The sequence below is a fragment of the Tauraco erythrolophus genome, chromosome 5 (genome assembly GCF_009769465.1).
Source record: "Tauraco erythrolophus isolate bTauEry1 chromosome 5, bTauEry1.pri, whole genome shotgun sequence".
In the NCBI taxonomy this organism is placed as follows: Eukaryota; Metazoa; Chordata; class Aves; order Musophagiformes; family Musophagidae; genus Tauraco; species Tauraco erythrolophus.
In genome coordinates, this window is record NC_141469.1 from 30,471,364 (window position 1) to 30,494,330 (window position 22,967).

General features: G+C 37.3%; 1 protein-coding gene across 1 annotated transcript in view; it reads right to left on the reverse strand.

Annotated features, from left to right (window-relative positions):
- ZFYVE28 (zinc finger FYVE-type containing 28) overlaps positions 1-22,967 on the reverse strand; it is a 155,864-nt gene that overhangs the window by 63,815 nt on the left and 69,082 nt on the right. The window contains exon 2 of the mRNA XM_086611727.1: positions 13,966-14,106. The gene's annotated coding sequence lies outside the window, so the exon portion shown is untranslated. The remainder of the gene's footprint in view (positions 1-13,965; positions 14,107-22,967) is intronic.

Genomic DNA, 22,967 nt, shown 5'->3' on the forward strand with positions numbered 1-22,967 from the left:
AACAAAAATGTAGTATTTATTTATTGGCTAAAATGCCATTTTTCACTAAGCCAGTGTGCACTTTCTTGACAAATTATATTTAAATTTAACTTACATCTCTTCTGAGCATCTCTGCCTCTAACATGAAGACATAATCATGGAATTCATTTCTCTCTTTCCATACTACCCGCACAAATATAGCTCTCAGTAAATAAAAGAGGAATCGCCGTTTACAGAAGGGCTGTTTATAACTAACAGCAATTTGAGAGGCTACATTAAGTACAGTATCCTCACAGGGCATCATCTTTTCTCTGTAGAAAAAAGCATTTTCAGACTTAAAACAAACAAACAAAAAACCACCAAAACCTAAGTGTTCCTGATGCTAACAAAAGAAAAAAAAATCACAACAAAAACTGTTCTACTCCTCCACACCAAAAAGCCATTAGCTAATATTAGATATGACTGTCTTTACTGAAATGAAGTCTACTCAATCTTGTACTGAAAGACTGTTCTCAGTACAGAACTTTTCAGCCAAGCATCCCTTTATCTATAACAGATAACTTAAGAACTTTGTCCACAGTGAATAAAAATATTACTAGATAAACACCATGGATGCAGATATGCTCTTACAGCAGTGTATACATACTGAAGACTTTTCTATTAAGATCCTAAAATGTTTGTCTTATATTAAAACACATTTGAAAATAATCCAGTAAGTGACCTGGTAGGCTAACATTTCCTTTTACATAGTTTCATAGCAACATAAGAATAAGATGTTTGCTTTGAACATGAGTATCTGCTGCAATAAACATAAAATGGGCTTCCTCCCTCACCAGTACCAGGCAACTACCATGGCGTACAGTGATTCCAAAACCGCCCTCAAATCTACTTTGAGATTGCCCAAGCACAAAAGAATTTCAGCCTCACACAGAGGTGGCAACACCTTCTTCAAATCACTCCACAGCCGCTCCGTAGCTAAGGCCACAAGCAGAAAGGAGGTAGCGTGATCATGACTTCCTGCCACCTTTGCTTTGCCTTCCCCCAGTGCAGGGTGCGAGCCTCCTGCATCCCCACCACAGCCAGTGCTGAGCTGGCACCGAGCCAGCCTTCCTCCTGATGGTTTTCTGCTGCAAATTAATTCCCTGACCTGCAGTGCACAGCATTTTCAATCCCCTCCACCCAGTCTTAGATAACAGGCAGTTTCTCCAAATGACCTGTTTGATCCATACGAGCAAATGGAAATGCATGAAAAAGCTTGTTAACATGGGAAACTTCAATTTACAACTACAGTACTACACACTACTATGATCCTTTTTCTCAAAGAAAAAAACGCCTTACAATATTAATCACTCCAAGATCAAACACAAATCAAAACTCAGAAAGAAAACAAAATCCTTGGTTAATTGATAGAGTTGTACTGATGGTCCAACTTATGGCCAAGCATTTTATTTTTTCTAGCCACTGTGCTAATAATTCCATACCAGTGACCAAAGGTTTGCCAACGATGAAGAAAAGCTGTTAAGCAGACAAGATTTAAAACCACATAATTATTTTATTTACTAATTAGAAATGTTTATCACCACATTTGTTTTCTACTTCGCTACATTTTTCCATTGATCACCTAAAGTTTCTTGAGGGAAAAAGGTAAATTTAAAATCTGCAGTTGTAGCCTGAATCCCAACAGAAGAAAAATCAACTTTTCTGATACTTACAGGCTACTTATTCTATTTAACACAATTATACTCAAGTTTTTTCTTCATTCACAGTGCTTTGAAGTTCAGTAAAAACATATGAAAGGGTTGACAAGACCGTGTGTTTTCAAAAGAAATATTACAAGCTTTCATTCAGTTGTATACTCAAACAGCAAACAGGTACCTGACATCAACTGTTTGAAAACATCAGGCAGTACAGAGAAGGCGTCTGTTGGAGCAATGCAACTCAAGTCATCATCTCCAGGAGTAATGAAATGACAAATCTTGTAATCTATTATAAAACAACTGAACTGGAGATGAAACTCGATAGGGTAAAAACATCTTACAAGCTCCATCATCACAGATAAACAGCAGAGCAGAAGTGTGCACTGTCTGGAATTTAATAATTGACATCATCACTTGAAAAGTGTTTTTCTTCTCATTTTCATTTTCTTTTCCAAACTGTCACTGGCCCCACTTAAATTAAATTGGAAAAGACTGTATAAAAGAGAATAATTTTCTTTGGACAAGGCTTGACTCACTATCCCATCATTCAACTGCCCAAGCCTTCTGGCACAAATTTCTGGCTTTCCCACATTTGCATCAAGTCTCTTAGATATAGACCTTATCTGATTTTCTCTAGATCCCACCAGCTCTACTACATTTTAGAAAAAGCTTCACAAACAGGTACAATTCAGAAAACTAGCATGATTCCCTCCTCACTACAGATCAACGAGTAACACCCAAGTGCTCTGATACAACAGTCTGGGCTAGAGAGGGTCTGCTTTTGGTTCCTACTACTTCTCTCTACTGTTAAAAATATCTTTGTCTACTACAGTTTCTAAACTTCGGGAACACGATAACTTCTTTCAGTCAACTCCTTCCCTTGATCTCAATAATTACCCTGCTGTCTTTTTCATTGACCTCCACTAATATAACTAATATAATGTTCTCAAGGGTTGCAAACTAAACAGGCTACAAAGACTTGGCCATTACTTTAGCTAAAAGTACTCCTGGCTCAATCCACACTGTTTAACCTTTATATCAATTAACAAAGTAACATCAGGAATAGATTCTTGCCAACTACTAACCAATCATTAGGTTTCAGCATCCAACTGGGAGTTTCTTACAGCTTTAGTCTCACTTGTCTCGTTTAATGAGATCTATTTCTGCGTAATTCTACAAGAAAACGTTCTTCGAGGGACAGATGCAATCAAACATGAGAACATCGCACCTCTGAACTGCCTCATTGTTCACAGTGATTATGGTACATACTCCCAGTTTGCTCTTGTCAAGAATGTTAATGAATACAATTAGTGCTTCTTAGATAACTCACTGCCAATCCGCTATGACATTATTATGAGTTATTTAACAGCTCTTCACAGATACCTTCTTCACCAAGGAATGCTCATTAATGCTGACTTTCTTTCTAAAAATTGACTTTTCTTCAGCATGGATACAATTCAGATAAAGCACAGAATAAAGGCTTTTTTTTTTCTCAGAGATCCCTTATTCTCATACCACTTAAACTTATCAGATAACAGGAGAACCTTCAGATAAGTTTCTTTCACACCTGACACAGAAAGCCACTTTTCAATGATGGGTAGCAAAAAGCATAAAGTCATTTTGCAGTATAAGTGTTCAGCAGCAAGGCAAACTCGAGAAGGCAGCCCCTTATCTCACCTACTTTGCAGCTTTTGTTCCCATCTCCAGGCTGCCACAGGCTGTCTCACCAGCACTCTCAGCTTACTTGGACAGGGAGCATATGTAAATGGTTTCAGTGCACTGATCCACAACAACCCTGGTCATATCACTGTTAAAGTTCATAGAATGACTCTGTCTATCAGATGAAGATGTGGTCTCCCAGAGGCCTAAAACTGACCACAGCTTATTTGAACTGGCTGTGGATAAGGATCTAAACACCCACTGCACTCTCTCCACTCCTGTCTGCAGATGCTGCTCCAGCTGTACGTCAGCCCTTCCACATCATCATGCATCCACATGGACAGTGAACCAACATGACCATTGGGCTGAGATACAGTAATCCCACCAAAGCCTCCTGTACAGCCAGGCTTCCAAGTGATCCCACCCTCTGCTGGAACACGAGCCAAGGTTCTGGGAGCACACAGACCAGTGCTGGAAGGGAGGACAGACAAAGCTTTCTCTTGATGGCAACACAGTGTCTAATGAGTTTAAGCTAATGGGAAGCTGTGATTTGTGGGGATGCCACGCTGAACTGTGGGGATAGGAACAAGAATAGTGTGAATTTGGAACGGAAAACCTTTAAATTGATACTGCCAGTGGACCATGGAATTATGCCTAAGGAACTATGGGTGATAACACAGAAATACAGGTTTGTGTATATTTTTTATAAACTCAAAGTTAAATTATCTGTTTACCCATACTCAGCCTGCATATCCAAGCAATAAAGCTAAGAGATTTACTGAAATGAAAATGTTTACAACATTTCTACCAAGTGCCCAAGGGCTTGCTTGAATCAAAGCCTGGGTGCTCCACATGCACAGTTACTAAAGTTATCATAGGACTCTGACCAAAACCACCCGAATTTACACCATTTTTTTTTCTGAAATCACTCTATGCATTTCCATTGATACAGTTATAAAACCTGCCAGTGTTAACTCCCAGCACTGGTAGATTTAAAAGCATTTACCTGCTAGAAGAGAAAGAACACATTTTGCATTAAAAAAACAATGGAAAATCTGATTTCACTGAACACAGAGTAAATTGAGAGAGTTATGTTGAAGGTCTGCAGCAGTAGAGGATAGACAATGAAAGGCCAATATGGTATTACACCACCAATAAAGACTTATATTCAACATCAGCTCAGCTTAAAATTGCAGATCCCAAATCTTGAGAGACCTGTGTTCTAACACAGTGTTCAGGCCTAGCGTCATTTCTACTGTCTATATATTTTAAAGATCTCAGAAAAATTTACATAAAGGTAATGCTGGCTTCATTGTTGAGCAATGCCCTCAAAATTTTCTTCTCAATTATAAACCATGATATACTTTTAGACTCTTATTTGCATTGCAGAATAAGCCAGACAACCACAAATATGTTAATTAGATTGACTGAGAACTCTTCACATTCCAGCTACGGGGTTAAATTATTTTCCAGTCAAGTTGGCAAAATCCCTATGGAGGACAACAGTACAAAAAATAAACAGGACTGACGCTGAGGCCAGAGGTTTGTAGGAATGTATGAAAATAGAAAGTATTTTTTAATCCCAGTTATCATGCAAGTCAAAAGTATATATGACTCTGCGAGTCTGTTAGAATTCATCCTTGTTTTATTATGAGACTATATCAGACCTAACCAGAATAAAAAAACCCACAAAAACAAAAAATACACCTTATCACAGTATCAGAACTATTCTAAAGCAAAAATTAAACCAGCTTACATCAATAATATGTTTATTTCAGTGCCTCAGTTGCACAAATCAATTCAACAAGCTTTGCAGTCTAAAGGTGATCACTTATATTTCCACATGAACTACTCTGCCTTCTTATGATGTGCACTATATAAGTGGAACAACAACTTTAGCAGTAGTTACAGATACCCTAGGGAAACTGAGAAATCAAAGAACATAAATATCTGTTGCTTGGTATCTGCTTATATAATCTTCATGCACAGAAACCTTGAGAACTAATACAAAAATGTATTCTCAGGGCAAACCCAAGAACTTATATTTTACACATCATACGGCAGTATCAAGAACATTACATTTCTTAAATTAACTTCTGGGCTTTTTTCTGAACTATGGAAGAAACAGCAGTATCGGCATATAAAAAGTTAGCTTTATTTGCTTTGCAGCAGGAAGAGCAGCGTACGTGAGTTAACGCCGCTGTTCACCTCAACGCCACTTTTACAAAACAGTCTTTACCAAATAGCACTACTCCGTAAAAACTGAAAATCCAGCAGGAGAGAATAGATGGCATAAGCAGAAAGGTAAGCATTCTTAACAAACTCAGCACACTTTTTGCATAACTCATTTCACACAAGTATTTATTTCCCAAAGTTTCTAAAAGGGCAACTTTTTACACGTGCAAGTAGTGCAAAAGCACATAGTAACAAAGTCTACCAGCCCATGCCTGCTCTTCAACATCAATTTTACCCTTATCACAAGCTGTTTTCATATCAACCATTTCAAACTTCTCTGAAGCAATGCTAACTTGCTAATACACGTAATTCTTTCAAAAATGAATAGTCTTAAGTGACTGTCAAAATCAGCATTTTTTTCTACCAAGAACAATGTGCTGCAAATTCTTTCCAAAGCATAAGTTTGAGGCAGAAGACAGTCACTGTATCTTTACAACAAAAAGGAACCTGGAGTTATAAATGAACTATTTAATCTTCTCTTTCTCTCTAATTATAAAGTTACAATGACTGAACAAGCTACTCTAATGGGTAACAGTTGATTTTCTTCCCATCACCTTAAATTCCAGCCATTCAATTAGTAGTTTACTGTTAAATTATACACTAACAGTAACAAAAGGAGCATCTGAAATTCATCTGTTCTGTCCAAAATACATTATCTAATAATATAATATTATATGATCTGTTCTGTCCAAAACATCTCCAACTACAAAATATTTTGTAATCCTTCCTTCTAATATGTAGAAATCCTTGTTGCACCCAACGTATAATACATGTAGATGTAGATACAGATGTAGATAAACATCTAAAGGCTTCTTTTTGTTTAATGAAAACTTACAACAACTTGACACATCAGAAAACAAGGTTGCACAACATTCCACAAAATATTCTTCATAATAATCCATTATTCACATTTGAAATACACACATATACACACAGCATTATAGTATTGGTGTTATAACCCTTTAAAATAGATGAAGTAGTTCACGATTTATGAATTATTTCATATCAAAAAAGCCAGTCTTTATTTTAACTTTCACATACATGTTAAACTCATAATGAAATTAAATTCCACTACTAAGAACTGTCTTTTAAAAACATGTCTTTTCTTTCTTACTTCCCCAGCATTGAAGAAAAGTTAAATGAAAGAAAGAGGATTTTTCTTATATGATTAAATGAAAAGCTTCTAATAGAAAAAAAAGACTTAATACCCAAGTACAGAAATATCACCAAATAAATAATTTGCATGCATTGTTAAACTTGCTAACATGGTGCCACCACATGCACATGGAAGAAAGACAACAAACGGTAAAATATTTAAGTCATGAGACTACATAAACAATTCAGTGGCTGATGCTAGAATTTATCCTTCTTTGCAAGAGTACAAAAAAAAAATGTAAAAAGGAGAAATCTAGGAGAGCTGACAGCAATTCTCTGATGGCACCAGTGAAGAATGTGGAAGAACTATAAAGCCCCCGATAGTCAGACATGTCACATTACATTAATTCCTACAGAAGTGGATCTGGTATAGTCTCAGACTTCACAAATGCTGAGAAAAGTCAGTTTTAAAATGACCTGGCTCCACTGTCCTCATTTAGCCTTCAAATGCTCTGGGAATTACACCAGTGTGTCTCAGGTCCACTGTGTCAATATCAAATCAAGATACAAACAGGCCAATTTTTCTTAACATAAGAAGAATGATCTAGGGCTGATAATCATCCCTTAAGAAGTAAAACATCATCTTATCTTTATAAATAGAATGTTAGAAGACTTCATAACCCCAGAAAAGAAGAGCCTTCTATACATTTCCAGCTTCACCTGGGAAAGCTGGGTTCTCTGTCACAAAGAAGAAAATAACGTATTTTTTAAATTGGACAAATCTTGTGACATCATGACAAAAAAAATAGAGAGTATTCTTCTTTGGCTTTCTAATTGAAGTACAGATAACACATTAATCTTGCTCTCCTGTTATCTCCTCCTGTTTTAAATGGATGACTACCTCATCTTCCACCAAAGACAGCGTTTTTCCATAGGAGTTTGCATGCAATGAATGTGGTCCTTGTGAGCAGATGTCACAGCATAACCTCAGGTCACAGCCCCATCAATAACAACCTATGTCTTCCCCAGCACACGCTACTTAATATAATCACATCCCTTCTTTCACTAATAAAAAATTAATTGTATTTTGTGTACAAAGATCAGTTCCCTTTTCATTATTTAGAAACTTGTCAATCTAGCATCGGTTTCATCCTTGTGCATTATTGATTGCCACCTGTGTTGTCATTTCATGCTACATCAACTTTTATTTATTTTTAAATTTATATATCCAAAGTCACACTCTGAGGATCCTTCCCATTTCCCACTACAGAGGAATACACTCATGTTCTATGACAGTTCATTGCAGTTGAGTCTTGGCTCTCCTCCACTCGGGAAATTGTACTAGGCATTTTGCAAACCCGGCAATAGCTTCAGCATTGTATGTGGTGGTGTTTTGGTGGGTTTTTTTTTTAAACCACAGAAAAAAGCAATCAAGAAATCTGCCCATGTACATGGTGCAAGCTGAGGTGAAAGGCAACTGGACTCATCTCCCTGTATTATGCAGAAATTGGTAACTACCTCTTAAAGTGACCCGTTATCAAACATCATCACTGCTTCAATGAGACACTAAGAAGTATCAGATGAAGAACTTACCCCACTTTAAAACTTGTCTTAAACATCCATCTCCTGCTTCAGAAATAAAATAATAATGGTTTTAAGCTTTTAAGATACACAAAAACTATATTTCATAGATGAAGAGTATATTTTTTTAAATTAAGATTTTTATTTTGATTGAACAAGGCCAAGTGTAAGGTCCTGCACATGGGTTGAGACAATCTCAAACATGGATACAGGCTGGGCAATGAGTGAATTAAGAGCAGCCATGTGGAGAAAGAATTGGGAACACTGGTGGATGAAAAACAGAACAGGAGCCAGCAATGTGTGCATGTAGCCCAGAAAGCCAACTGCATCCTGGGCTGCATCCAAAGCAGCATGGCCAGCAGGTCAAGGGAGGTGACTCTGTCCCTCTACTCTGCCCCCATGAGACCCCACCTGGAGTACTGCATCCAGCTCTGGGGTCCCCAACACAAGAAGGACATGGAGCTGTTGGAGCAAGTCCAGAGTAGGGCCACAAAGATGATCCGAGGGCTGGAGCACCTCTGCTATGAAGACAGGCTGAGAGAGTTGGGGCTGTTCAGCCTGGAGAAGAGAAGGCTCTGGGGAGACCTTCTAGCAGTCTTCCAGTACCTAAAGCAGGCCTACAGTAAAGCTGGAGAGGGACTCTTTACAAAGGCGTGTAGTGATAGAACAAGGAGTAATGGATTTAAACTGAAAGAGGGGAGATTTTGATTAGCTCTAAGGAAGCAATTCTTCCCTCTGAGGGTGGTAAGGCACTGGAACAGGTTGCCCAGAGAAGTAGCTGCCTCATCCCTGGAAGTGTTCAAGGCCAGGTTGGATGAGGCTTTGAGCAACCTGATCTAGCGGCAGGTGTCCCTGCCTATGGCGGGGGGGTTGGAACCAGATGATCGTTTAAGGCCCCTTCCAACCCAAACAACTCTATGATTCCAATGTGTCACTCTGTGACAAAGATGGGCTCCTGACAGCATTTTACTCTCTACCATTTCATTACTCATTGTTTTCCACAGCTTGTTTTTACCCTCTTTCCACACTCCACAGAAGCTCCTTCAGCATGTAGGTTCGAATCACTCTAACATGTACTCCTTTTCGATAACGGCAAAGCTTTGTTTTCATTGACACTTGAATCTCAACTCATCTGATACTGATGCTTTCAGTTAAATTGAGCTGGAAGAAACATGGAGATATGTCTGTCTGAAACACAGCAATTTTTATAACTTTCACCACACGTTTTATATTGCTACAGAAATTGAGACAGACAAGTGATAACAATGCAACACTGAAACATGCTTCGGCTTTCTCTAAGGGCTCCGATTCCTCAACAACATCAACTTACACTGCAATAGATTATGAGGTTCAGACTCACAGGTGTCTGCTGCTCACCTACTATACAGAGGAGTGACCTATGCATGAAGCAGCCCACTAAAGGCTATACTTTAAAGCCTAATGATACAGCAAACTGAAACTGCTGATAGTTTCCGTTCAGGAGTTCAAGAGATGCTTCCCAAGCAGGCAAATAGCAGGAAAAGAGTGAAGAGCCCAGTATAATACACTACCGCTCAACACAGCGTCAACCACTTCTACCAATGTGAAACACTCACGTTTCCCAAATATTATAAATTACCCATTTTGCTATTCTGTGGTACAGTAACACAGCCAGGCAAGTCTATGGTTTGCTCCGGGTCAGTGCCCTGACCAGGGCAAATTCCTTCCCAGTGTACTTTAGCAGATGAGATTACACATCCCTGAGACACTATCTGCAGTTCAAGGAATAATGTTGACAAAACCATGCTGGGAACTGACTCATATGCTATTCTGAGATCTCACTACTGTACACAGAGAAATAACACTCAGCATACTGAAACAGCAAGTATTATGATCCTGAAAACATTTTCACAAAAAAGTATTTATGAACAGATTCAACATTTACTTATCAAGTCCTAACAAAATCTCTGGGTCAGAAACAAAGGGGTTTTTTAATCTTTACTCTCAAACAAAACCAATGAAGTTCTGTGATACACAACAATAAATCTAATTCCATTTAAATGGCTGAGAAATTGTTTTAAACCAGTTTATCAACTCAAATATTAATCAATGTGAAAGTAACAAGCATCAAGGCAAATTAATTTAGAGAATGATCACAAATGCATGAGTGATTAATTAAAAGGCGTATACAAAGTACCATTATTTCTTATGAAATTCAATAACATATGATGCTGGGAGCAACATAGAAAAGGACATCTTATTATACCACTAATATAAAAATATTTACATTAATTATTTGTGTTGCAGGAAAAACCACCTCAGATGAACCAGCACTGCACATTACTCAAGATTCACTCGTCTGTCTTACAACAAAAAAAGTACTTTTCCTCTACTACCTTCAATCAAGTTCAACAAACCCAAGTATGACATCTTACCTACCCTTTTTTTTAAGAAAAACTTACATAGCTTTTCATCACGCTTCTCTGCACACTTAAGCTATTGTTAATTTTAATAGAAACCAGTAGAGGAAGAATTATACAGTAAATGCAAGACATTAATAACTATTATATGTTCTTACAAATATTCTACCACTGACATGGAAACACCAAAGCAAAATAAGGGACAGCATTTTTATAATTGACTACTGTAACTGGAAAAAAGTGTTATATTGCATTAATGTGAAAATGAAAAGTGAAGCTTGGAAAACCATTATCTTGATTCTTACTCAGATATATGCTACTCAGCATCATGCTATATAGTCAACTCGCAGCATCTGAAATCCAAGTTGCAAGTTCTTCAGATGTTTTGAAGTTAATTCACTATAAAAAGTGTGATTTTTTTTTTTTTAATCATCAAATAATACTAAGGCAAAACAGTATAAGGCAACGTTTAAAGTTGCAGTTCCCTACTAAGGAAGCACCAACAGTCCTGAAGACTGAAGATCTCTGCATATCCATGAGAAAACTACAACGCACCTTACCTTAACTTGCCTTGACTAATACTGCCGGTTTTGTTGAGATACAAAACATTAATTATGTCCACTATAAAGAATTACATCCTTTAGGCAGAGTCCTTTTGTTTTGTCTGAATCTGTTCACATACTATAGTAAACTTGGAGCTCTGTAACAACAATACCAAAAGTTGAAAATATAGACGAAGATACATAACAGCTTTTCAGATATAGTTAAGATCCAACAGAATATAACCTCTCTAAAAAGAATCAGTTTGTAAGATTTGTTGGTCTTTCAGAAGATTCACACCGATTTACAGACATCTCTCTTCTAATTAATAAAAGAAAATACAATTTCAAAACATGACCTGTTAATCAAGCAGACACTCCCAGTAAATCATCTGAAAAGAAGCAACCCCGACACCATGAACTAATTTGGAAACCAGTTGAAAACGCAGAAAGTCAAGCAATTTTAGAAATCTTTGTCCCTAGGAAACACTAAAATCTGACAGAAAGACTATGCCTCTAAACTTTACGGAGACAAAAATTGTGAATAATCTAGAAACCTTACTACATGAAAAAAAAAGGACAAAACAAAAAAATCATGCGAAGACCAGGAGTCTAGTTAACTATATTCCGCAGTCACAAGTTTCTTTCCAAAAGCATTGCTTGAGGAGTCAGAAAGAGCACATTTCTAAAAAAAAAAGTTTCAGATTTGTGTGATTGTTTTTGCAAATATCATAGAAATATTGCACAATGTAGCTGCAATCCTACTTTCATATGCACAATATTCCATTACAACCATTTTCACCCCAGTGATGGCTGTTGGTTCTCCAACAGTCTTCCTGGAACTCCACCACACCTCAGGCTAAAATGATTTTTCCTCTTACCATGCAATATTTGATAAGCAAATACCTACATTCTGAATCCTTACTAAAATGCTGCTCCTTCTCTTGTTTGGCATTTAAATGCCAAATTCTTAACAGAAAGACCGAAAACCACTGCTTTTACACGAAGTATTACAAAATAACGTAAGTCCCAATTAGCAAAGCCGTAACTGACATGGCATTTGACAATGATCTGACCTATGCTGCAGAACTCAAAATCAGAAATTGCAAAAATAGCTACATGAAAAAATAAAACCATCTACATTTTTTCTTTCAGCTCTAGCAACAGATTGTTTCAGCAACAGCAATCTGTTTGAGAAATGAAAAAATTACCAGGCATCAGAAGGTATTAAGAGTCACAAGGTGGTGAGTCACTGTACAACAAGACAAGCAAACTGACCAAGGAACCATCCAAATCCGCATTTCTTATGTTCCTACAGGTGAAACATTCAGAGAAGCCACTTTTTCCAACAGAGTAGCTCCTCAGGTCTGCCTATACTACAAGAAACAAATCGTAAAGCCCGTGCACCTGCAGAGAAACACGGACTAAATTGTCACCTCCAGGATAAAATGACAAACAAGGAGATTATCTTGCACGTGATATCGTTCATCCAAACATATTATCAGAAAACCTTTCCTTAAAAACAGCCTGGAAAGAATTTGCCTATAAAGTTGTGGAATGTCCATTACTGGAGGTTTATAAGAACAAGTCAGATAAATATTTGTGAAGAACGATTTAGGTACAGCTGATCCATCACACAGAAGAACAAAGTTAATGACTTTTCAGGATAACATTCACCCCTATTTTTTTCCCTGCAAGTCATTGTATTTTGACTGTTACTAAACTCGGAGTTTCCAGTTTGGTAAACCCTTAACTCCATATTTTTTGCCTAGTCACAGTACAGTAGGAAATGGAATATTTTCAAAGTAGACAGAAGTATTAAAATTTTCTGACATAACAATACATTGACTGTCAACTCTTTCTCTGTAAGTGCTCTTCAAAAAAACTTGCTCTTTTTAAATTTAGTGTTCTTGCAAGCAAGCACACCGTACCTGACTTTCCTGTTCAACCGAAAGTTCATGTGGATGTTTGTTATGATGACCAGGGTACTGTTCTTCAGACTCATCTTCACTTGATTAGTGATGAAATTTTTCCACATAACGCAGTTTGCTACATTTTACTATTAGTAACAGTATGAAATTTTAGCAAAGAGTGAACCAAAATACATCCTTGACTGTCAGACTTAACCAAATTGTTTTTTGCAGTCTCTCTTGAAGTATTTCTCAAGGTATAGTTATACTTTTAGCAGATACTACCAGGAATCTCTTTTTAGGTGAACTATATTATGCAGCAGGAACTTAGAGACAGATTCACACTTTTGAAATAATTTACAGAAAAAAAAACCTCTTTTGCCTTGCTCCTCCGTAGTTCCTCTCATCTTCAAGACTTTTTATACGAAGCAGATAACATCCAAAAATTGGCAAAGCTACGAGCTGTCTTCACGTAGTTCATTTGCTAGTGAAAAGCTATCAGATAAATAAGGTATGAAAGCTGAGCATCTACAAAAGACATGGCTACTTTATACTGTCTGAAATTCTGAAATATTTCTCATGTTCGGATAAGCTCTGTATATTTCCTCTATATAAAACAAGTAAAATCTTCAATGTATGTTCTTATTTAAGGGAAAGCATCAACACACTCTTAAACGAGACATAGTTGATTTAATTTATGAATGGTGTTTTCAAAAATATACCCGTTCAACTAAGGAAATGCATATATCTACCAAAGGCTCATTTTAAAGGAATTTGACGAAAAAGTGTAATTAATACAATAAATAATACTGTAATACATTCAATGTACACAAAAACGTTACTGAAATCAGGAAGGTGCAATTTTGATTACCTGACAAGAGCGAAACTGGTTGACTAGCAGCGTACATCTCTGTGGGTCTTTTCTTCCATCCAAACTGTCCAGTTCAGCTGCTACTTGATTTAGTTCCTCATCAGCATAGTAGAACTGAGCAAGGAGCTGTGGGTCTGTTCTCTGCAATGAATACAGAGATGTTAAAAAATGTTACATCTTTTGTAAACGAAAAACCCCACTTCAGTTAATTATATTTATTGTGATTTTTATTTTGTTTTTTTACATTTAAGCTAGGTAAGTAGGGTGGCAGCACAGAAAAGAATGATCTTAAGACATTTATGCATGCTTACAAATTTTTCCTACCATAAAGAAAAAAAACAAACTTGGAGCATTACTCAGCTACTGTTATCTCCAAAACCATCTCTGTGTTCTAACTACTCATGGTATAATTATTTGGTGGAGAAAACAACTGAATCACAAGTTTTGTTTATTAAATGAAAGTACACTTCAGTTCTAGGTAAAGCAAGACAAAGTTGCTTTCAAATTAAAGCAAACAAACAAAAGTCCCCAAACCTACCAAGCAATGTGATAATCTATCATGCACTGTGGTAACCTCTGCAACATGATGCACAGTGAATCCTCACTTGGAAGATCATAAGAATCGAGTCATAAAAGAGAAAAAGTAGTCAATCTACAAGATCCATTTATTTGGCCCTGGTAACAAAGACTTCACAAAGCAAATAACATGACTAAACAAGACACTACAAAGAAAACCATGCCACAAGTCTTCCAAGTGGCAAATAACAGAATTATCACAATAGATTTCTGGCCACATTAAAACAAAACAGTAATTATAATAGAACAGAAGAATAAAGGAATGCATCAACAAAAATAGTGAGAAATACTACTAATAAGTTTACCTCATAAAATAGATTTTTTTTTTTAATATTGACAACTGGAAATTCTGATCCTAATGAAAGGTTTTATCCAAATATTGAAAAAATAAGGATAATGGGGGTGGGGGGGTGTGAAGATAACATTGACTGTTAAAGTGGAGATACAAGTGGGAGGAGGGAGAGGGTAGCTTTTTGTAGGTGCCAGCAACTTGGTGAGAGATTCATGGGCTGAGATAAGCACAACCTCATATTATTCTAAATAAATACTCAATAAATCATACACAAGATTTGCAGGAGATGTGTATAAAATGAGAACAGCTGGTTTTAATCGCAGTGTAAGAAACATTAAGACTATATTAACTGTAAACTGGGAATTAGAATTAGTTGTCACTAGATGAAAGAAAAAACACTTGATACTACAGAAAACAAATAGCTGCAAAGTATTTGAAATTGATCCTTAAGGTACTGAAAAATGAAACAACAGAAAAATACTTTTAGAAAAGCCAAGTTATGTATATAACCAGTAAGAAAAATAAAGACCAACTTGCATGGAAGCAATTTAAAGGGACTCAAACATAGAGGGGTTGGGGGAGTGGTGGAAATCCACATAGAGAAGAACTTCTCGATAAAGAAAACTGTTGTTTAAATACAAAACATTGCTTTTATAAACTAAAAAATAGCAAAAGCGTGGAAATTAAAGGGTGTTGTTTCTTGGTAAATGACAACTAATGAAGATGTACAAGATAAGTACTTCAAAGCAGAACATGTACCAACAGAAATAAGTGCAATACAGTAAAGAAATTAGTCAACATCAAAACAGAAGATAACATCACTTTAAAAGACATCACCAAATGCAACAAATGGCAAAAAGAAAAACACACCGAGGATATACGAGGAAGTGTATGTTGAGAACTACAACATTTTCCACCTGAAGCACAAACCATTTCCACTATGGTAAAAGGATAAATTACCGAAGTTCTTCAGGGATGGGTATATGGATGCAGTGGGATCAGAAATGCTGCTGTTAGCAAACCACAGGTTTAAAGCCCTGATAGGGATGATGACGACGGTGTACTACAGAGCTGAATCTCATGCTGCACACACACCCCATCCTGCAGTACCAGTCCCGAAAGCATGAGTTGCTGGCAACCAGACAGAAAAGATTAGTAGCAAATCTCTGCCAACAGCAACATGGGTTCAGAAGTGGTGAAAGCACAATAAATGCCCATCAGGAATACTTGAAAAAAGCAGTTATTTTTGCTCCATGCTTCCAAAAAAAATTTCAACCGAAGGTACCCACATCATATTGTTAAACTCCCTATTTTAGTCTCCTCAAGATACGTATCCTGCAGAAAAATCCTTTCAGGCCTTCGTAGTACAACAGCACTAAAACCTGCACAGCTGTTGAGTCCCCGAAAAGGAACCACAGACTATTAACACCTTTTGAAGGGAACAGTATACATCCTCCACACTTACCAGGATCGAGGAGTTCACTACTGCAAGTATTTTACTGCCCTAAGATTTACAGAAAAAGAGTTAATCTTAGAAGCGTCGCTAAACGTTGCCTCCGCGTTACCTGCTGGATTGGTTCTCAGCCAGCAACTGAACAAGACAACAGCCCTCCCTGAACACAGAGGCACCGACTCCTGCTCCCGCACACCAACACAGCAACTTCAAGGCCAGCTTTCACACTGCTGTAAGCCACCCCACTGCCCAGGGGCTCCCTACATCCCTACTTCACAGCACCCAAACTCCCAGGCAAGTCGCAAACGAAACATCTCCTCACGCAGTTGAAACGTAGTAACAGAAACATCGAGGTTTTTATTCTTTGAACAGCCACTTTCTACAAAAAAGAGTCTTTCCAATCATAAGCTTCTTCCTCTTATTCCTTCCAATGTTGTCTGGGTTTCTCGCAGCTTTGGCACCCGAAGCGTACGCTGTCAAAAATTTACGGTCTTGAATAATGTCTTCACTATAGCCTTGATATAAAGGTGTCCAGGAAGAAGGATAAAGCTTGTGATATATGGGGTCAGGGAAACAAACAAATTTCAAAATGAAGGATAATAAGAGGGAAAGCCTATAATTGAACTACTAAACTTAATTTTGTTTAGTTCTAAATTTCTGTATTTATAAAGTAAGGCTTAGAAAAGCATTTCTTTCAGCATTTCCCCTACTCAATTATTTTTATTATTTCCAATTTTTACATTTTCCTTCAACATTTATCTACATCCATTAAAACTTTCTAGACAAAGTTGTTAACCGAAGACGCGGGGGTTCATGTGTGGAATTGTGGCAAAGCATGACTGCTGATTTATAAGCATCTAAATTGCACTGCAGAAGCAAAAATAAGGCAATTTATCAAGACTGGTCTCAAGCAAAACAAGTGAGGCTGAGATACTTAGCTCCCACGTGGCTGATCTTTTAAATTGGAGGAACAAAAGTTTTAATTGAGTTCTCTCAACTGTGTTATGTTTGGTGTGGATTAGTAGCGTGATCTTTGATTAATTGTGTCAATCATATGTGGTCCCTGGCAAGCCGAAGCTGCATGAAATGAAAACTCTTAGCAGGAGGCTGTTTAAAGCAAATAACCACAACTTCCTAAATTCACTCTGTTCCAATTGGTAGCAGAAAGTAAGAAAGAGTGCCATGCTCAATGCCAATTTTTACTTTCAGTTTATGCAAAATATGGTTCAAATAATTCCACCCAAATTACTTATCATTCTTTGGCAGACTAAGAATTAGTAATTCTCATCCTCTCCTGCTCAAATTAATAGAAAGACTTAATTTGAAAGCACCTAATGGAGAACCAATCTCACATTCCTGCAACAAACTATCAGGATAATCACATTTATCATCAAATTAATGCATCGAGTCTCTTGTTTTGATTTGCTGGGCGATAACTGCTAGTTTTGTCTTTTTCCACTAAAACACTTGAGTACTCGTATTACTTCTATTTGCCTATTTCTGTATCCTCAGACTGCAGCAGCCCCTTCAACCATATCACCACTGAAGGCTGCACATGCACTTTTGGGATTTTTGGTTGGTTGTTTTTTTGGGGTGGGTGTGCACAGAAGTTTTTTGTTTGTGGTGGTATTGTTGTTCTAAATCTGTTCCCCAACACCTTCCTGAGTTGGAGCTATCCAGGTGGGAGTCTCATGCTGTAAGTACACTCTGCATTCTGTCTGTCTAATGTTTCTTCATCTTCCACATCTAACATTCGAAAGGATTCAGCCCACCAAATGTTCCATATTAATCTGTGCAGCTATATTGCCAGTGCATAATTTACTATACCATTGGACCACATTATCCATAGATTCGGAACTATCATTTCATATGTGGGTTATATCTTATCCTGCTTTGTATTATACACAGTGATTATCACCCTAGTCAGTACAATGACAGGAATCAGCACACCACTTTTTGTTTTTTTGAAATATTTAGCCATGGCATGCAATACTGCATAATTCATTTTTTTTTTTTTATGAAAAATCACTCACTGAGTATTTACTTTAATGATTTTTACTTTCTATTAGGTACCACTCACTAGGTCAGAGATCAAAATCAGAAGACGGCTGCCTGCCATCCAGAAGGTCAGCACAAAACAGGGCACATGAAAAAGTTGTATTAACTATTGAACTGGTTACACTCACGTTTTGCCCATGAAGTCCTACTATTGAACACTGACTAGGATCAGGTTAGTTCCATTTGTTGCATAATGAACTCTGATTTGATTTTTCTAATCAGGATTTATATGGTCTATAAGAGAATGTTAAAGGGAAAAGATCTTAATTTAAGAGATCCGTTAGCTACAAGTTATTACATAAGTAACAGATCTGTAAGATTATTTATTGCATGTTATCAGATGAAAAGATGTTATTCTCACATCTGGTAAAAAAACTGGTCTATCAAAACCATAACCAGTTATTCACTAAAAATAAGGGTCAACTAACTGAGGAAGGAATAAATTCTAGCATGGACTTCTCAACACAGGACATAAGTAAACAGCTAGATTGAAAACTGATACTACAAGGAGAAGCCAGGGCACCGAGCAATCAATCTCAAACCACACAGTAATTCTGTAATTTACGAATTCCATTTCCAGAAATAAGACTGCTTCTTGGGGACGATTTCCTCCTTTTGAAAGGAAATTGCAAGTATCTTTTGCGTGATTTTTAACAACAGCTTTCAAGTATCCATATTGCTTCTTTTTCAACTAACACAAAATGTGTCTTCTTATAAAGACATGGGACAGCAGCCCATAATTTGAACACTGAAAGGAAAGTTTCTCCCAGGTTTCTGTGATCCTTCGTAGGGAAGTAAAGATATCATTCAGGCTTTTTCTTCTGACATTGCAACAGAAATAGAGCTTCCTCTCACCACAAAGAGACAGAAGACATCATCACTCCAAATGAGCCAAAGAATAGAAGCAAGGGAACCATACAGGTGAGCAGATCTCCCTTTTCACTGGCACTTTTCCAGGACTAAGCATTTAAGTCTCTCCCACACGCTCAGAAACCCTAACCTGATAGCTACAGAAAGAAGCTATATGGAAAAGCATTAAGTATATGCATTTTGCCGATGGTAAATCCAGAGTGCTTTTTGACAAGGGAACAAAATAAACCTACATCCATTGGGGTAACTCCAAGGAGTACTTGGTAATGGTAAAAGGTGTATTTTTCACACAAGTACATATATTATTACACTTTGCAGCAACTATATCCACAAAAAAAAAATCGTAGGACAGTATTTAGTGATGGTCTATGGGCAATAGTTTCAATTGCTGCAGGTGCCCCATGATACTACTCTTCCTTAGCCAGGAAGGGTAACAAACATCAACTGCCTGCTCAACAAATTCTATTCTAATACAACTGATGCTACAACTCTAATGGCCAAAGTGAAAAGTTTTAGAGAAAGGCCATGGCATTCACATCAGTGGAACTGTCTTTCATTCATGTAGCTTCCTTGATTCTGCCTTTGTAAGGCAAAGAGTGATATAAATGTCTCTACCACTGAGGGCCTAGTTGTTCTTGGTCTAAATCTGTTGTCTACTATGTTGTCAGGGAAAGGAAAGAAGCAGTGTTGCACACCCAGACAAAGAGGATCAATCTCAAACTTTCCATTCCCTGAAGTAAATGCCGCCATTATCAGCCAGTGCCAAATAAAAAAACCACTGTGTAGCACAAATCAGAAAAGGAATTTCACAAGTGAAAGCGCATTCCCTTTGAGGTGTGAATTTGTGAAAACTAGAGGTTAAGAACTCGCTCCTACTCTGCAGCATACAGAAAACACCACCGAACATTTTAGAAAACAACTACTCATGTATGAGACAACAACATGATCTGTGCACAGGGCAGAATTAGGTCCTAAGCCTTTTAAATATAGCCAGTGACAAGGCAACGTGGTATTCTGAAAGCTTACAACTTATGTTACATGTAAGTTTAAATAGCTTAAAACTAGTTAACTAAGACTTTATAACATTATCAGAAGAAGTGTTTTGTTCAAAAACAATAGGATTTAGGCACAAAGTCTCAAGTTTATTTACTACCAGTGTGAAAAATAACTGACTTACAGTGACAGGAAATTATCTAATTGAAAACTGACTACACCAGCCACATTTGCACTAGTAGGCTTAACTGGCAGATGAGTAATTCCAAAAATTTAAAGCATTTCTTCAGAAAAGGATACCAGCAAGTTGTTACATCAGTTCCTTTTTCACCTCCCATGTAAGCACATGTACTTAAATCCTTCCTTTGGACAGGTCCTTAGATTTTTTCCTTGATTTCCAAATGCTAATTAATAACAATAAGAAACAATCATTCTCTAACAGGCAAATGAGCCAAAATGTCTGATAGTTCAATTCAAATGTCCTAATTTTTAGTAGAAGAAATATTTCTTCATGTTAAATGAAAGAGGAACTCTGCTATTCCAAGTACGCAGTTGTTTTAGGGGCTTTGTTCTTTGGGGTTTTTTCGTCTTTTTTTTTTCTTTTAATCTACTGATTACCTGAAGCGCTCTCCATTACGAAAAAAAAAAAAACACAGAAAAATTCCCTCAATCTTCATATTTTGTAGAATGTATTGAAGTCTTAAACAGGTGTTGCACATGCATAAAAAGAAATAGGACTGCAAGATGAATACAACAATTGGTAATCGGTCATGAGGATTCATAAAAAACAAGCACCATGAGCAAATCTACAGCCTGGTTAAAGCTTTGCCAGCTGCTCCGTGTTTATCTATAGCACACTGTTACACAAATGAGACAGGTGAACAGGTTGTTAACACAATAAAATGCTAGCAGCACCTTCAGCAAAAAAAAAATCAGTGAGATGATTTATTAGACAACAAAAAACAGGTGGATGAGTTTTTGCCATACTAGCACACTCTCCCCAAACACATTTAAGTGCTTTGTTTCCCGTACAGAATAGTATAAAACCAACTCCCCCCAAAAAGGAAAATCTGATAGTGGTTACACTGAATTACAGTAGCAAGTACTTGAGACTGTCACGCAGTTTTCACTCATGATGGGTTAAGTCACTGTACAGAGTTTCTATTTTTGAGTGTTCATAACACTAATCTAGAAAAGCATGTGCTTAAATCCGTATTTTCTGGGGGAAGTACACAAGCATATGCTGAGCACATATTACTTAAGCTTTTGGACATGTACTCTGCAGAAGAGGAGTGCCCTGCAGCCAAACTGCAGCTTCGATTTCTAGGAAAGAAGATAAGACTTCAGGAAGACAAAGGGGTTTTGCTGTGGAGAAGTCTACATGCTAAGCAGGTGTGAGTAGTGATGGAGAAGCCACATCTTCCTTGAGAAAAGTGGGTAACCTGCAATGCCACCTTGTCCCTCAGCCTATGGCAGGCTATTTTTTATTAGCAAGAAATTAATCTTCCCCAAATTGAGTCTGTTTTACTCACGACGGTAATTCATGAGTGATCTCCCTGTCTTTATTTTGGCCCACAAGTTTTTTCTTCCCATTTTCTCTCCCTGGCCTGTTAGCAAGAGGAGTGAGAGCACAGCTGGGTTGGCATCTAACAGTCAGCCAAGGTCAACCCACCCTGCTGAACTTGTGAAACACTTAACAAAAGTCTCCTCTTGCAGCTAATCTCCCAGAGTTTGACCTTAAGATAATCACACCATTCTCAGCTGCTGCAAGAGCATCTAGTTTAAAGGACAAATATTCACTTAGAAGAAGCAAATTCAGCTTGTCAGGATACATATTGAAATGAACAAATCACTCTTGAAATGCTTTTATGCAGTTTGCTTCAGATATGTCTAGATTCCTGTATTTGAACTCAAACATGACATTAAGTATCTTTTCAAACAAAATCGATTCTGCAGTGTTTTTAGTGATTTGTTACCTATTAAGAGGAAAATAGCCAATTTAGCTCTCTGGGCTTGCTGATTGATTACATTCAATTCCAGATCTACAGCTTCCCCCCTTACGCAGAGGAATGGTGTGGCCTTTGGAAGCAGCACCCATCTATTTTTCCTCCAACAATGTAACCTTCCATCTTACTAGGTTGCATGTCTTCACAACTTTCTGCATTAGAGAACTTTTTAACCCACTATAGTTATGTTATAACATGCTTTATGGATATGTCTAAATATTTATAACAATTTCCAAACATTGAGGTAAACAAGGACCTCTTCTCCAAGATGTCCTCAATGTTAACATCTTTCTAATTATTAGTTTGCGATACCTTTTTTCCTTTCAGAATCAGACTTCTATTTTAATAAAAAAAAGCCACAACAAAAATCAAACTAAAACCTTGAAAAAAATCAACACATTTTGTGCAGTTGAAGAATTGCTTTGCAGTCTCTTTTCAGCTCTATCTTGTTTTAGCATGCACATATCCTAATAGGATTTTTTTTTTTTTTCCCCTCCCAAGTCTGTAGCTCCAGCACTTTGCTCATGCTTAGCAGCCCTGGTAGAACGCCAGTTTTGCCTTGCTGTTCAGTACCAACCTGTTTTGAACAGTCTGTCATGTACAGCATTTTACTTCTTGATCATGAAATAAACGTCTTAGTTAATCAGGGCATAGACAAAACTCCAACAAGAGGGAAATCTGACCCAGCAACAAGTTCAAGCCTGCTGACTGTAAAAGAGTTACTCCATAGTCTTTCCCAGGTAGTAACAGGCAA